The following is a 12,434-nucleotide window of genomic DNA, read 5'->3' on the forward strand; positions in this document are numbered from 1 at the left end:
GCTGTCACTAAAATCGCTCACTATGGTGTAGCGCAGCAATAACGTCAGCTGTCATTTTTTTTTTGACATTTATACATTTGTGTTTAGTTTTGTAAGACTATTCATATGTTTGGGAACCCAATGGCTTGTTTTCATATAGTGCTGTGAACAGACCCACAGTTTTGTCAAAATGTAGCGCTGTGTACTATTTTTTTATGTTTTAACTTTAAGAGCGCGACAAGCGGCCGCTAAAGCGACTCCATTCTGCTGGGTCTTTCAAAGACGTTGGTAGGTCCGGAAGCTCAATATACGCAGAGATGAGGAAGGATTCTATGCTCTGAACTTAAACCAAATGAAGGATAAAAACCAAGAGCATTTCTTTAAAATAACAAGGGTGTCTACTAAAAAGAATAGTTGGAGAAAACCTATTGAACCAAGTGCACGATTTTCTTAACTCTGTTGTAAGTTGTTCAAGTGAAAATGGTTATTTCCTTGCTAACAACATTTTTCTTCATGGTATTTGTCACAAAGAGTACCAAAGCAAGTCCTAGCGTGGATTTCTCATATGGGATATTCAACTGTTGCAAACATCATTCACGAAACGCCGATATTCTTTGGACCTGCCTTATGTCCTTCTATTTATCAATACCAACAGAAAGGGATTAGAAGCGCATTTCTAACGAAATCGAAGCTTTTTGGAATTTAGCCAACACATCAATATTCAGTGCAGTGCCCACCAGGAGATGGTTCGTAATACTACAGTTATAAGGGACACCATTCGACAGTGTTCCTTAGGCCGCGTTTCCACTTGCAAGTCAACTCGCGGAAGTCTTGCAGAAGTTTCTTGCAGTCGCGTTTACATTGTCATGTGAATTCTTGCAATTTCTTCTGCAATAAATGTCTTGCAAGAAGCTCGCGCAACATACTGTCGCAATTTATTGCAGATGTATTTACACCAGGAGAGCAATTAATGTCGCAAGAAATCTGGTTGTATACTTAAAATTGTGATATTTTAAAAATTTGGCAATATCTTGGAACGAAGTTTAAGGTTTCGTTGTATATATTTAAATTACCAGAATTATTTCTAATAATAAGTGTATATATATTAGAAACAAAACCGCCCTTACAATTTTCGAAAAAAAAATGTTTATTAACTAATCTTTTTTTTTTAAATTAAACGGCATTGAAGAGCATGCTCGTACAACCCATTCTGGCATCTAATTACTTTTAAAATTACTGGCTTAAACTCATTTTTATTCTTAAATGAGAGCAATTTACTTTCTTTCTGACTTTCTAACTTATTTGTTCTTTTAAAATTTGTTTCCTTAAATTCTTTAAATAATTGTTTTTAATTAAAAAAACGACATTTGAACAGAGATTTTTATTATTATATTCTAAACAATATATCAACATAAATAAAACGTTGTCGGGCACAATTACAAGTAATAAATTCTAATTTATTTTTGTGTCAAACATTGATAAATAATAAAACAACGTTTTTATTTCATGTAGAGTTAATGTTCTTGAAAATACTTTAAACTGTGAGCTATTTTGGAAAATCCCGGTTATTCCATAAACATGGATTACATGATTACATGAATTAAACGCATAACTTCTTCGCGAGGCCATTCACGACCTTTTATTTTACTCATTTTGTATGTGTAAAGCAAAGACGTCAACCAGCTACTTGCGCGAGATATACGAAACTGTTTCGATAAGCTGCAAGAACTGTCGCGAGTCGATATAAATGTGTTTAAACTAGCAATTAATTGCACTTGCAAATACTCGCAAGAAGTTATGAAAGTACTGTCGCAATAGAAATTGCTTGGTAGTTTCCACTTGCAATTCACTGTCGGACAGACTATCGGACATTTATTGCAGAAGTTTTCTTGCAAATGGAAACGCGGCCTTACGGAAGTCAAAGTGATGATGTACTGTTTGCAAACTCATCTTTTTGTAGAAAGGTTTTAAGTGGTGGCATAAACTCTCCTTCTCCAAATTGACTTCAGAATTTGAATTATATTTGTAGCCATTACATAGTAGGTGATTCAGCTTTTCCCTTGAAACCATATTTGATGCGGCCGTACCCTGGAAAACTACTCACGAATTCACGATTGACAAACATCAATTTAATAAAAGGTTTTCTCGAGCTATTGAGAATGCCTTTGGAATACTAGTCACAAAGTGGAGAATTTTAAGTAAAAAATAAATAAATTGGCCTAGTGACTTACAGCTCTCAACCATTCCTGTGTGCGAGTAATGTTGTCAGGAATGGAGGGGACCTACAGTTTATGTGCCGAATCCGAACCGCAAGTTTGAGAAAGCACTTTTTCATGACAAGAGTTACTCTCTGAGAATTGTTCAATTCCTCGCAAGAGACAGTACCCGTGAAAAGACTTAAGATGGCACAGGCAGGGATCGAACCCAAGACCTCTGGCATGACAGTCCAACGCACTAACCATCATGCCACGTGTACTACAGAGAATTTTATGTTACCTACAAATCCAGGCAAAATCGTAAAGGCCAGTGTAATGCTGCATAATTTTGTCAAGCTTAACGATTCAGTATACATAACTCCACACTTTGTCAATCGCTACCTCATTCCTCATTGCCATCTGCGAATATTTTGGCGTGCAGACGAATACGCACTGATTCACTCAGTGGTTTCATGCGCTTAGCCATGATCAGCATGAATTCCTCGTCCACATCGTACGCAGGAGGTGCTAAGCTCAAAAGGGCTGGCACCGTCGCATTCAACTCTCCAAGAAATGATTTAAAAACCTCTTCCGCCATTCGCTTTGAGGATCTTGCTCTCTTTGAAGTAACCATTTCGTTGCAGTCGTCATTCCCAAAATTAAAATCATCACAGCTGATTGACGACGGCAAATCTTCAGAGAACTCAACTCCAGCAGCTTGTTGGTAGTTCCTTAACAGTCTGCAACAACACATAAAAACATTATCTTACACTAGAAAATAACAATTATTGGGTTGTTGAACCTTCGTAGTGTTAGCGATGCGATCAGGAACTTCAGAAAATCAAAAAACTCCCATCTATCTCCTACTGCAGCTCCACTCCCAGACTGTTGCTCCATCGAGCACTTTTCCAGAACGAACCGACAAAGCAAACGTTCAGAAAATTGAACTAGAGCTTCCGTTTGGAGTCACATTACGTAACATTACGTTCTTTTACTTACGATTGTCAAACGAAACGTGATGTCAAAGCTCCATTGTGATAGCATGCATTGAATTCATATGGCTGAACTCGTAAACGTCAGGCCTAGCCGAAGCTGAAGCGTTTGTGATTCAGCCATTAAACATCAAACTTTTCTTCACAAAGCCGTTTCTTCCTGTATTTCGAAATCTTCGTGTCCTGAAAACATTTTCTAGCTAAGAAGATAAAATTGTTAAAGTTTGACATGCTACGTCAGAGAATTTGAAATGTCTGGCTTGAATTGTTCTGAAGTTAGAAAAGGGTTCGAAAATGAGCAGATTTTGTAAATGTAAAAAGTGAGTTGTGCCAAAACTTGGTTAAAATATTTTTAAAATTTAGAATTTTTTGAAAAAATCGTGTGGTTATGCTTTGATGCCAATCAAATTTTGGAACTTCCTACAAAATCCCCTTGATTTATTTTATTTACTAAAGTTTCTTCTAATCATTTTTAAGGAACAGGTTATTTTATTTTATAATTAGACACAAAATCGTTTTACTGAAGATGTTCCAGACCAAATGGTTCATTGACTCCAATTGTTGAGATAAACTAAGATCTTTACGCTATATACGACACAATGTGGTTTGAGCGATGTCAATTTTCTGAGGATATCATGGAATTGAGTGATACCGGAATTTCGGCGATATTTTCGACACTTCAACCAAACTATTGTCTCATTGACACTGCGAATACGTGAACTCAAATTTGTGCACTAAACTTTTTAATGCCTGACTACTAGGGCGAGAATTCTGACGAAATTTGAAACTAACTGTTGCGGCCACTAAGTACAAATTTCGTTAAAAATCGTAATGAAATTTTGAGTGTATTGAATAAATTGACAATGACCGTCCGATGATAATTGAAAGGGTACGTTCACAAATTAAATTCAAAATTGTCAAGTCCCTACCTTTTAGAAACCCCCATATTTCATGTAATTTTTTTAATGATGAAAATTATAACTTATCAAAAAGTTCTAAAAATTAGTTTCGATAAAGAACGCCAATAATTTTTATAAATCATGAATCTGGCAATACTTTTTACACACCCTTCTTTTCATGTTCATGTTTTTTTTGTGTGTCTATTGTGGGTACCCATACCACCTTTTTATTTGCTTACCCGCACAATACCTACAAGCTACAGCAAATGATCCCATATATGATCTACCTACCTCTGAATCGTTAGCCACCAGCGCAATAGCCGGTGGCGGCGTTGGGCATTGAGAAAAACATTGTTTTCCTCTTTTAGGTTTTTTTTTTCTTTTTTAACGTTGCGTGGGTGGAAGAGTTTCCGTCAAGCCAACCCGAACGGACACTACCTAACCCACGACGCCAACGACGACGAAAACAACGACCACTTTGCGGTCTGCCTGCCTGTTAGTGCGCGGTTTGTGGGTTGCATTCTCACTACTGGTCATTTAATACATTTTGTCAACTGTGGCACATACATCACACAAGCGCTAATTAAACAAATTCCTAACGGATGCATTTTAAAGCAAACATTTAATTTGCACAGTTAAGAGAAAAATACCGAACTGCAGTACGACAAAAATCTCCCCCTTAAATCTTCAACAGTGACAGTGCTGATTAGCACAATCAGGAGTTCCCCTCGCAATAACAGCCAAGCCAAGCCAACCCTGAACCCACCCACCATGACAGTTTTCCTATCGGTACTTTTGCTATCACAGTGACAGCTGCCAATTTCTTAGAAAGACAAATAAAACATACATACTAGGAGGTACCTACATAATGTTTTTTTTTAATTTGGCGCAATCAAGCTTATTCACCAAGCTTTATCTCCTCTTCCAGCTGCACTACACCACACACCGACACCACCCATTGCCTTTATGTACAGTCTTTTTATAAATCTAACATAACTTGGTCATCAGTTTCGCCAAAAAATTCGAGGTCAAACTCACCCACCACACCACAGCTTCAGCGGACAGCCAGAGCAGAGCTAGAGGTCTTGAGGAGAGATATTGAGATTTAGATGAATTTTTAAAGCGTAGAATCTATACAAAAACCCAAAACTCATTAATGCGCCCGAGAAACCCAGAAATACAAAAAAAAAATGAAAGATCAGAGGGGGATCGTATACGACAGTACGAACGTCAATCTGTCATTCAAGCAAGGGGAAAGGAAGGTACACACGAGGGGCGATAGCAAAAGAGCACAGAGCAGAGCAGCAGAGCACACAATGAAAAAGAGGTGGTTTGGCGTTGGATGATGGTGGCGGTGGTGTGGTGGTGCTGTTGCCGTTGCCGTTGCCTTTGCCGTCGTTGCCGGGTGCGTGATATTTTTTGCCCTCCACAATGTTCCCTCTCCGTCGTCGTCGCGTCGTTCGACGATACGCTATACACCTCATCAGTCAACAGATCCCAGAAAAAAAAATATCGCCTCACCATCGCCACCACTCAAGACGCAACCACCTCCTGTTTCTTTACGTTTTATTGTTGCTGTTGTTGTTTTGTTTTTCTCCCTTGGTTTATTTTGAATGTCAGTTGCTCTCTCTTCCAGGGCTGTACTTGTCAAATTTCTTTCTTTTTGGTGAAATACGTGAAATTTCTAGAAAACTTTCACATTTGAAAATTATTTATATTTAACAGAACCCAAAATAAACAAATTTCAAGTTACTGAACAAGCCTTACTTTAACGAGTAGGGACATTCAAATTATCAAATATGTTTTTGACAGAAGAGATTTGAAATTGTAATTGTGAATATTTTGTTAGTTTGACAAGAGTATTTAAGAATATGAACTCATGTTTGTCAAACCTGAAGCGAATTCCACTTTAAGGGAAGTTTTGAAATGCAAAATACTGTAAGGGAAAAAATATAGAAATTAATTACTTTTTGACTGGAGTGACATTTAGGTGATTATGAGATAAATGAATTGGTGTAAAATTGTAAACAGTTCTCGTTTAAGCAATAAAGCCTACTTTATTTAAAGCAATTCTTTATTTAAAGTCTTGTTTACATTTTTCTTAATTTTAAATACTTTAAACAATTCTTTTAACTAATGAAGGTTTTTAAAGTGACTTAGTGCATTTTAATGGTTTTTTATGGACTGTAATAGAGCAGTTCATAGTGAGGTCCACGGTTAAAATCCGGAGTAATCTTTGTCATTCAATTCGTTGAGACTTTATTGTAAACCATCTTGTGCCAATTTACCTTCACAGCATGTTTTAGTCTATTGAATTGGGTTGGAAATGATGTTGTTAATTGTTTTGGTGTTGTTATGAAATGATAAACGTCAAATGAATAAAGTATATTTTAAAAATGATAAAAAGGCATTTTGCTGCTTTTAATTCTCAATCTTATTTTAAGAGCCAACTTAAAATTTAATAATGATTTAGAGTAGAATTCAAATGTTTAAAAATGTGTACCATTATTTCTGCAATCTTGAAAAAAAAATTAAAGAATTTTATTTATTTTTTTAAACGTCAAAATCGTTCAAAATTTTTGAAAAGTGTAAACTTTAATTTATTGACCATTTATCCAACAAAATCTGTCAAACATATTTTTGAATGTAAACTCCACTTTATATTAATAATACTACAATGTTTGTTGTTGAATGGGAATACCTACAATACATTTTAAATGTTTTGTATTGTTGTCCTTTTTCTATTAATGAGAACAAATTCCTACTTGTCCAAAAGACAATGAAGAATACTTCAGTGATCAGAAATCATTTTTAATGATTTAGAATGATCTAAATCCTTTTTTCTATAGGGTCCGCCATCTAACTTTTTTTTATTCAACTAGTGCTTATTTCGTGAATGGTAACACTTTGCTCATGTCTGATTTGACAGATAATTAGATTTATCCTTCCGCTGAATGAATATGGCTGAGTATACGCTTGAACAACGCTGGGAAACACTCTTTGAGAAGATGCCGATTTTGCCAAAAAAAAACATATTTCAGATGAGCCCATTTTGATCTTGGCGGGTATTTAAAAAAGCAAAATTGTCGCATTTGGGCCCATGAAACCCGCACGCATACATTAAAAAGCCGACAGACCTAAAACGAGTCACTGGTCGGTGGAGATTTTGTTCCAGAGGCATAATTGCTGAAACACAAACACGCTTCAGCTTCGGCTTCGCCTGACGTTTACGATTTTAGCCATAGAAATTCAATGCATGCTATCACAATGCAGCTACGACCTTACGTTTCATTTGACAATCGTAAGGAAATAACGTAATGTTACGTAATGTGCATCCAAACGGAAGCTCTAGTTCAAAATTGCTGAACATTTGCTTTGTCTGACGGCTCAACAATTGTAAAAAAGTCAATAAACAAATACATTTGCTTTTGGAGGGATTCCCATTATAGGATGTGTAAGCTACTTCCCTGATAAATTAAATTTTTTCGATTTCAAAACTCGAAATTTTTTTTTGTCATTTTGAGAAAAATATTTTTAAAATGACACTTCTTCTATTGACAGAAGTGCCATTTTAGAAATGTCATATTGGAAGTGTCATTCAAAGCAACGTCGAAGCAGGCCCAACATAACGCAGAGGAAGCCGAAGATAAACCGTGTTTGTGTTTCAATTGGGCCATTTTTCTTCGAAAATGAGCAAGCAGTTATCGGGTCATGTTGAACGAATTTTTGTTCTCAAAAATTGAAGAGGGAGATATTGACATTTGGTTTCATCAGGGCGGCGATACATGCTACGCAGACGAAGCTACACTCAATGTTTTTATATCATTTTCAAAATAAAAAAAGTTATATGGAGGAAGCTTTATAAGTGACAAATATTCACAATCGTCCGAATGACGAGATCATTTCAAACTGAACGAATTCAGCTGATAAAGTGCTCCATTAACGATAAAAAGAACACAACGAAAAATGAAATATGCAAACTTCTGACAGTTTTATGTTTTGACAACTGCAACCCATTTTTTAACTTGAAACAGGATGACGTTTTATGACACGAAACAGGTCAGATGACGAAATGGATTGCTGTCACTTTGAATCTAATTTCTCTGGAATATTAGGTAATTTAGGTGATCGCACCTTATTTAAACTTGTGTGAGATCAGTTGATTAGATCTTAATTAACGGATCTACTCCTAACAAAGTCCGTACCTGCCTATTTTATGATGTACCGGCATTGTTGTGTTCGCATCGGCCCTCTTTCCATCCATTGTGATTGTGATGTGACCTGTTTGCATGCCTGCCGGGGCCGCTGAAAACAACCACCATCGCCATTGCCGCCGCCGCCGCTGCCGCCTGTTTGCCTGCCTGCCTGCCTGACTGTGACTATGACTGCTGTTGTGGGTTGCTCTTTGGCGTTTTCATACACCAACAGAACAACAACAACAATACATAGTGTGGCGGCAGCAGCAGCAGCAGGCAAACAAAATGTTGATGATGATGATGATGAGGCCGAGGCGCAACGACAATGGTGCGACACGATCAGCAGCGGGTGGGTAGTCGTCGTCGTCGTCGTATTTCGTATATAGTTGAGTTTGAGTTGTTGTCTTTTTATTTTCTTCTCTGTTATTTTTCTTGTTTCTTTTTTTGGGTTGTTTTGTGGTGGAATTGAGAGTTGGGTTTTTTGGGTTGATTGCCTGACGCCGAAAATTCGCTCGGGCAGTCTACAGGAATTTTTCAAAGTGTTTGGATCGGAGTCGGAGGTTGTTCCAAAAAGGTTTTAAGAGTGATTTTAAGTTGTGATTAAAAACAAACAAGTGAAATAAATAATTGCGTGCAGATTTATGAAATAGAAAAACATAATAAACAAAATATACCTACCTACGCAGAAGTGATAAGTTTAAAAAGAAAACGGAATAACAATATCCGTTCAAAGTGTGAACTCTATTTAGAGGGTGTCTTGAAATTATACAGAAACAGAGATCTTTATGCTTGGAGACAATATTAAGGGTAAGATCACTATCTTCAAAACCTACTTTGTATTTGGGGGCGGTTTTTTTAAATTAATGTTTAAAAGAGTAGTTTTTGAAAGTTTCCAAAAATGTCCACTATCAGTGCGTTTCATTGTCATTGTCCTACTTTGATTGCGTAGCTTGTAGGTAGGTTAACTAGTGGTAGGTACGTAATGTAAGGCCCCCTGGGTAGAATGGAAATGGGAATCCTTTTGCTTTTTTCTCCCCAAAATTGCACATGCCGTTGTTTATTCTCTCTTTCTCCCAACACCCGAACCTCAAGTCGAACCACACTTGTAGTCTTGTAAGAAGAAAGAAGAAGAAACTCGTAATAATTACATCCTCAACCACATGGAGGGTACAAGTTTAAATATTTTGAGTCGGTAGTAGGTAAGGTACGTAAACGTAACATACAGCCAGGCCCGAAGAAGAAGACGAGACCGACCGAAGACCAAACTCACTGAAACCCAAAGATTGTTTTGTTCAGTTTCCTTTGCCCCATTTTTTATTTTTGCGGTATTTTGTGTGATGTTGTTTTTCTTTTTTCTTTTAAGGTTTGTGTTCACTTTGTGTGTGTGATTATGAATAACAGGGTGGTTAAAGAAAAGGTAATGTAGGTTCGAGTTTGAGTCGGAGCAGGTGATGCGAATCAACTTGTTCTTTCTTTGTGGTGATAAAAAAGAAAAGAGGGGGTTTAGTGAACGAAAATGGAATCGACATTTTTTGAGTTCTTGGGTGCGACTTTTCAATACCGAACCACTTGGGGACCTATAATAATACTATGTTTTAGATTAAATTGTTCCCTCCTGGTTTTAATCCTAATTTTTTGTAAATATTATTTAGCTCACTGTGCACGTCCACGACAATGTATTTTAATCGATAGCATGGGTGGAATACCTCCCCCTGCAATCCCCTGCTTAAAGGCACTATAAGATAAAGGGTGGCTGCGAGGTTGGGTACAAGAAAAGTTTCTTTCGTATTTAAAAACTAGAAGACAAAACCATTTCGAGAAGAATCATTAAGAATTAAATTTTTAAATTAACCATTTTTACAAATATTTCCTTGGCTCAACTTTCCATTACCGCAGCACGAATTTCGACTGGCGGTTTTTTTTATTTGATAGATATGTATTTATTTCTATTTTTAATTAATTTTCAAAGTTCACTTTTTTACATACAAAACACACAAAAATGGTTGATTTTGACGTTTCTTTCACGTAAAAAGTACCAAACTCGCACCCACCCTAAATCCTATAGTGATCCCAAGCAGGGGGGTTAGATACCTAGCTGTTAGTACGTCGTGCTATCAATTAAAAAAACTTGTTTTAGGGTCAAAAAATGCAATAGAAAGAAGTTGGGTTAAGTCCGAAAGAGAAAATATTTTTTTTCTATTACTTAAAGTTGTTTCCTCGCCTTAATATTTAAAACATGTTCTATTGAGACGCCTACCTAACTGTAAAAAAAAATCATAAGGAAATTCGTTCTGCGGTATTGGAATGTCGCCCCATTTCCTTAGCCTAAAATGTTCATAACTTTAGTTACGTTAAAGAAATTTGATCCAACAGAGTAAAAGCAATCAATGGTTTATTTAAATCTTTGATATTTTTATAATTTTAGTTAACCTAAGATCCAGAACTCTCAATTAACCAAATCTGGTACTTATTTTTGTTCAAATAAAGGGTGTTAGGTTCCTAAAAGTTAATCATAAATAACTTTGTTTAACTCTAAGACCTTTCGTCTCCAACGATAATTTATTCTGGATCAAAATATAGTAAATAATTGTCTTCAGAACTTACTTTTATTTAAGCTTCATACTTGCAGACTTAAATAAGTCCTCTGAAAAAAAAGTTGTACTAAAAAGAGTTTGACAGTAAAGAGGTTGTCATAATTATCAAATGTCTTAAACAACGACAACTGGACATTTTAAACCCCATCTGAAAATTAGTATGCCATCTAAAGTTCTTTCAGGGGTACTGCCTCTTGCGAGGAATCGACAAATTCTCCAAGAGCAATTCTTGTCATGAAAAAGTGTCCCCTTCATCCCTGACAACAGTACTCGCACACAGGAATGGTTGAGAGTTGTAAGTCACTAGGCCCTAGTTCTCTACGACTGTTGTGCCACCTAATCTTATTTATTTATTATCTGACAGTTACTGACAATGACATTTCTGGCAATATTGTCATAGAAAAAGTAAGTCACACTTTTAACTGACAGTTGTGACAATATTGTGCAAGTACAGCGCTGAAGACATTAATTTTAAGATGATATTTGTCATCATTTAACGCATAACTGTCCTACCTTTACATGTGATTTTGAATCGAGTTTAAATGAGCTCGACTCGACACGGTCGCACTAGGAGAGCCTTCGACTTTGATGTGTACATTAATTTTTATTTGAAAAATCATTGATTGTAAACTTCGATTCTACCATTTCTTAGGGAAGCTGAAAAGTGCCATACATGAAAAAATAAGAGGGGAGGGGGGTGTTATTAAAAAACAAGACAGTTTTAATGAAAAATTGAAATATGAAATTGTTTTAAATATATTAATCCTAAATTCATGATAATTTTACTACCGAACGTCTAACAAGTGTCTAAAAAGTAAATCAAATAATTATTCAAACCACCCTGTATGCCTAGTATTCCAAGGTGAAACATCCGCTCATGAGGTTCTTTTGTTTGTGTTCTTCATCGTTCGTCGTTATCGTTCCCACTCCCACTCCCACAATATCGTTTTTTTTTTTTAAGCAAATGCTTGGGTTCTTCTAGTGTTTCCCGCCTGAGTTCCTTCTTCGGCTTGTTCTGCACACACATGTTGAATGTTTGATGTTGCTGGTCACCTATCTACCTACATCTTGATGGGTTTTTTTCTCCATTTCTACAGCTTGCTTATATATTTCCTGCCCTTCTCGATGGGGTGGAAAATTATGATGTTCCACTACATATACCCAAGCAAATACCCACACACACTCAATATGAACTTCAACATAAACACACACAACCAATTGCACATCCCTTTCCAGTGGGTGTTTTTTTTGTCCATGTTCGTATTCAAGTGTCTGCTTGGTTGGGTTTAGTTGCGATCGTATCCAGGGTTGCCATGTTCTGAACTAGGAAAATAGCCCAGTTTAAAAATATGTGTAGCCCAAAAATAGCCCAATTTCAATTTTTTAGAAGTAATTTATTTTTATAGCAATAATTACTTATGTTTATAAAAAATATGAGACCATTCAAGGCTTAACGCTTTTAACCCTTGAAAACGGTACATATACCTACAAATTATTGCGATATTCTTATCGGGATGCATCCCTATCTGGCAAGCCTCATCGCATTGACAAGAGCGTAGCATAGGAGCATAGGGGAATT

The 12,434-nt window shown here is 36.4% G+C and overlaps 1 protein-coding gene across 4 annotated transcripts in view; it reads left to right on the forward strand.

Moving 5' to 3' along the window:
• LOC129953857 (protein charlatan) overlaps positions 1 to 12,434 on the forward strand; it is a 64,555-nt gene that overhangs the window by 22,118 nt on the left and 30,003 nt on the right. The window contains exon 1 of one of the 4 annotated variants that reach the window (XM_056067365.1): positions 8,811 to 9,068. The exons of the other annotated variants lie outside the window; for them this stretch is intronic. The gene's annotated coding sequence lies outside the window, so the exon portion shown is untranslated. Of the gene's footprint in view, positions 1 to 8,810; positions 9,069 to 12,434 lie in introns of those variants that run through there. 4 annotated transcript variants of the gene reach the window in all.

This window comes from Eupeodes corollae, chromosome 1 (assembly GCF_945859685.1).
Source record: "Eupeodes corollae chromosome 1, idEupCoro1.1, whole genome shotgun sequence".
In the NCBI taxonomy this organism is placed as follows: Eukaryota; Metazoa; Arthropoda; class Insecta; order Diptera; family Syrphidae; genus Eupeodes; species Eupeodes corollae.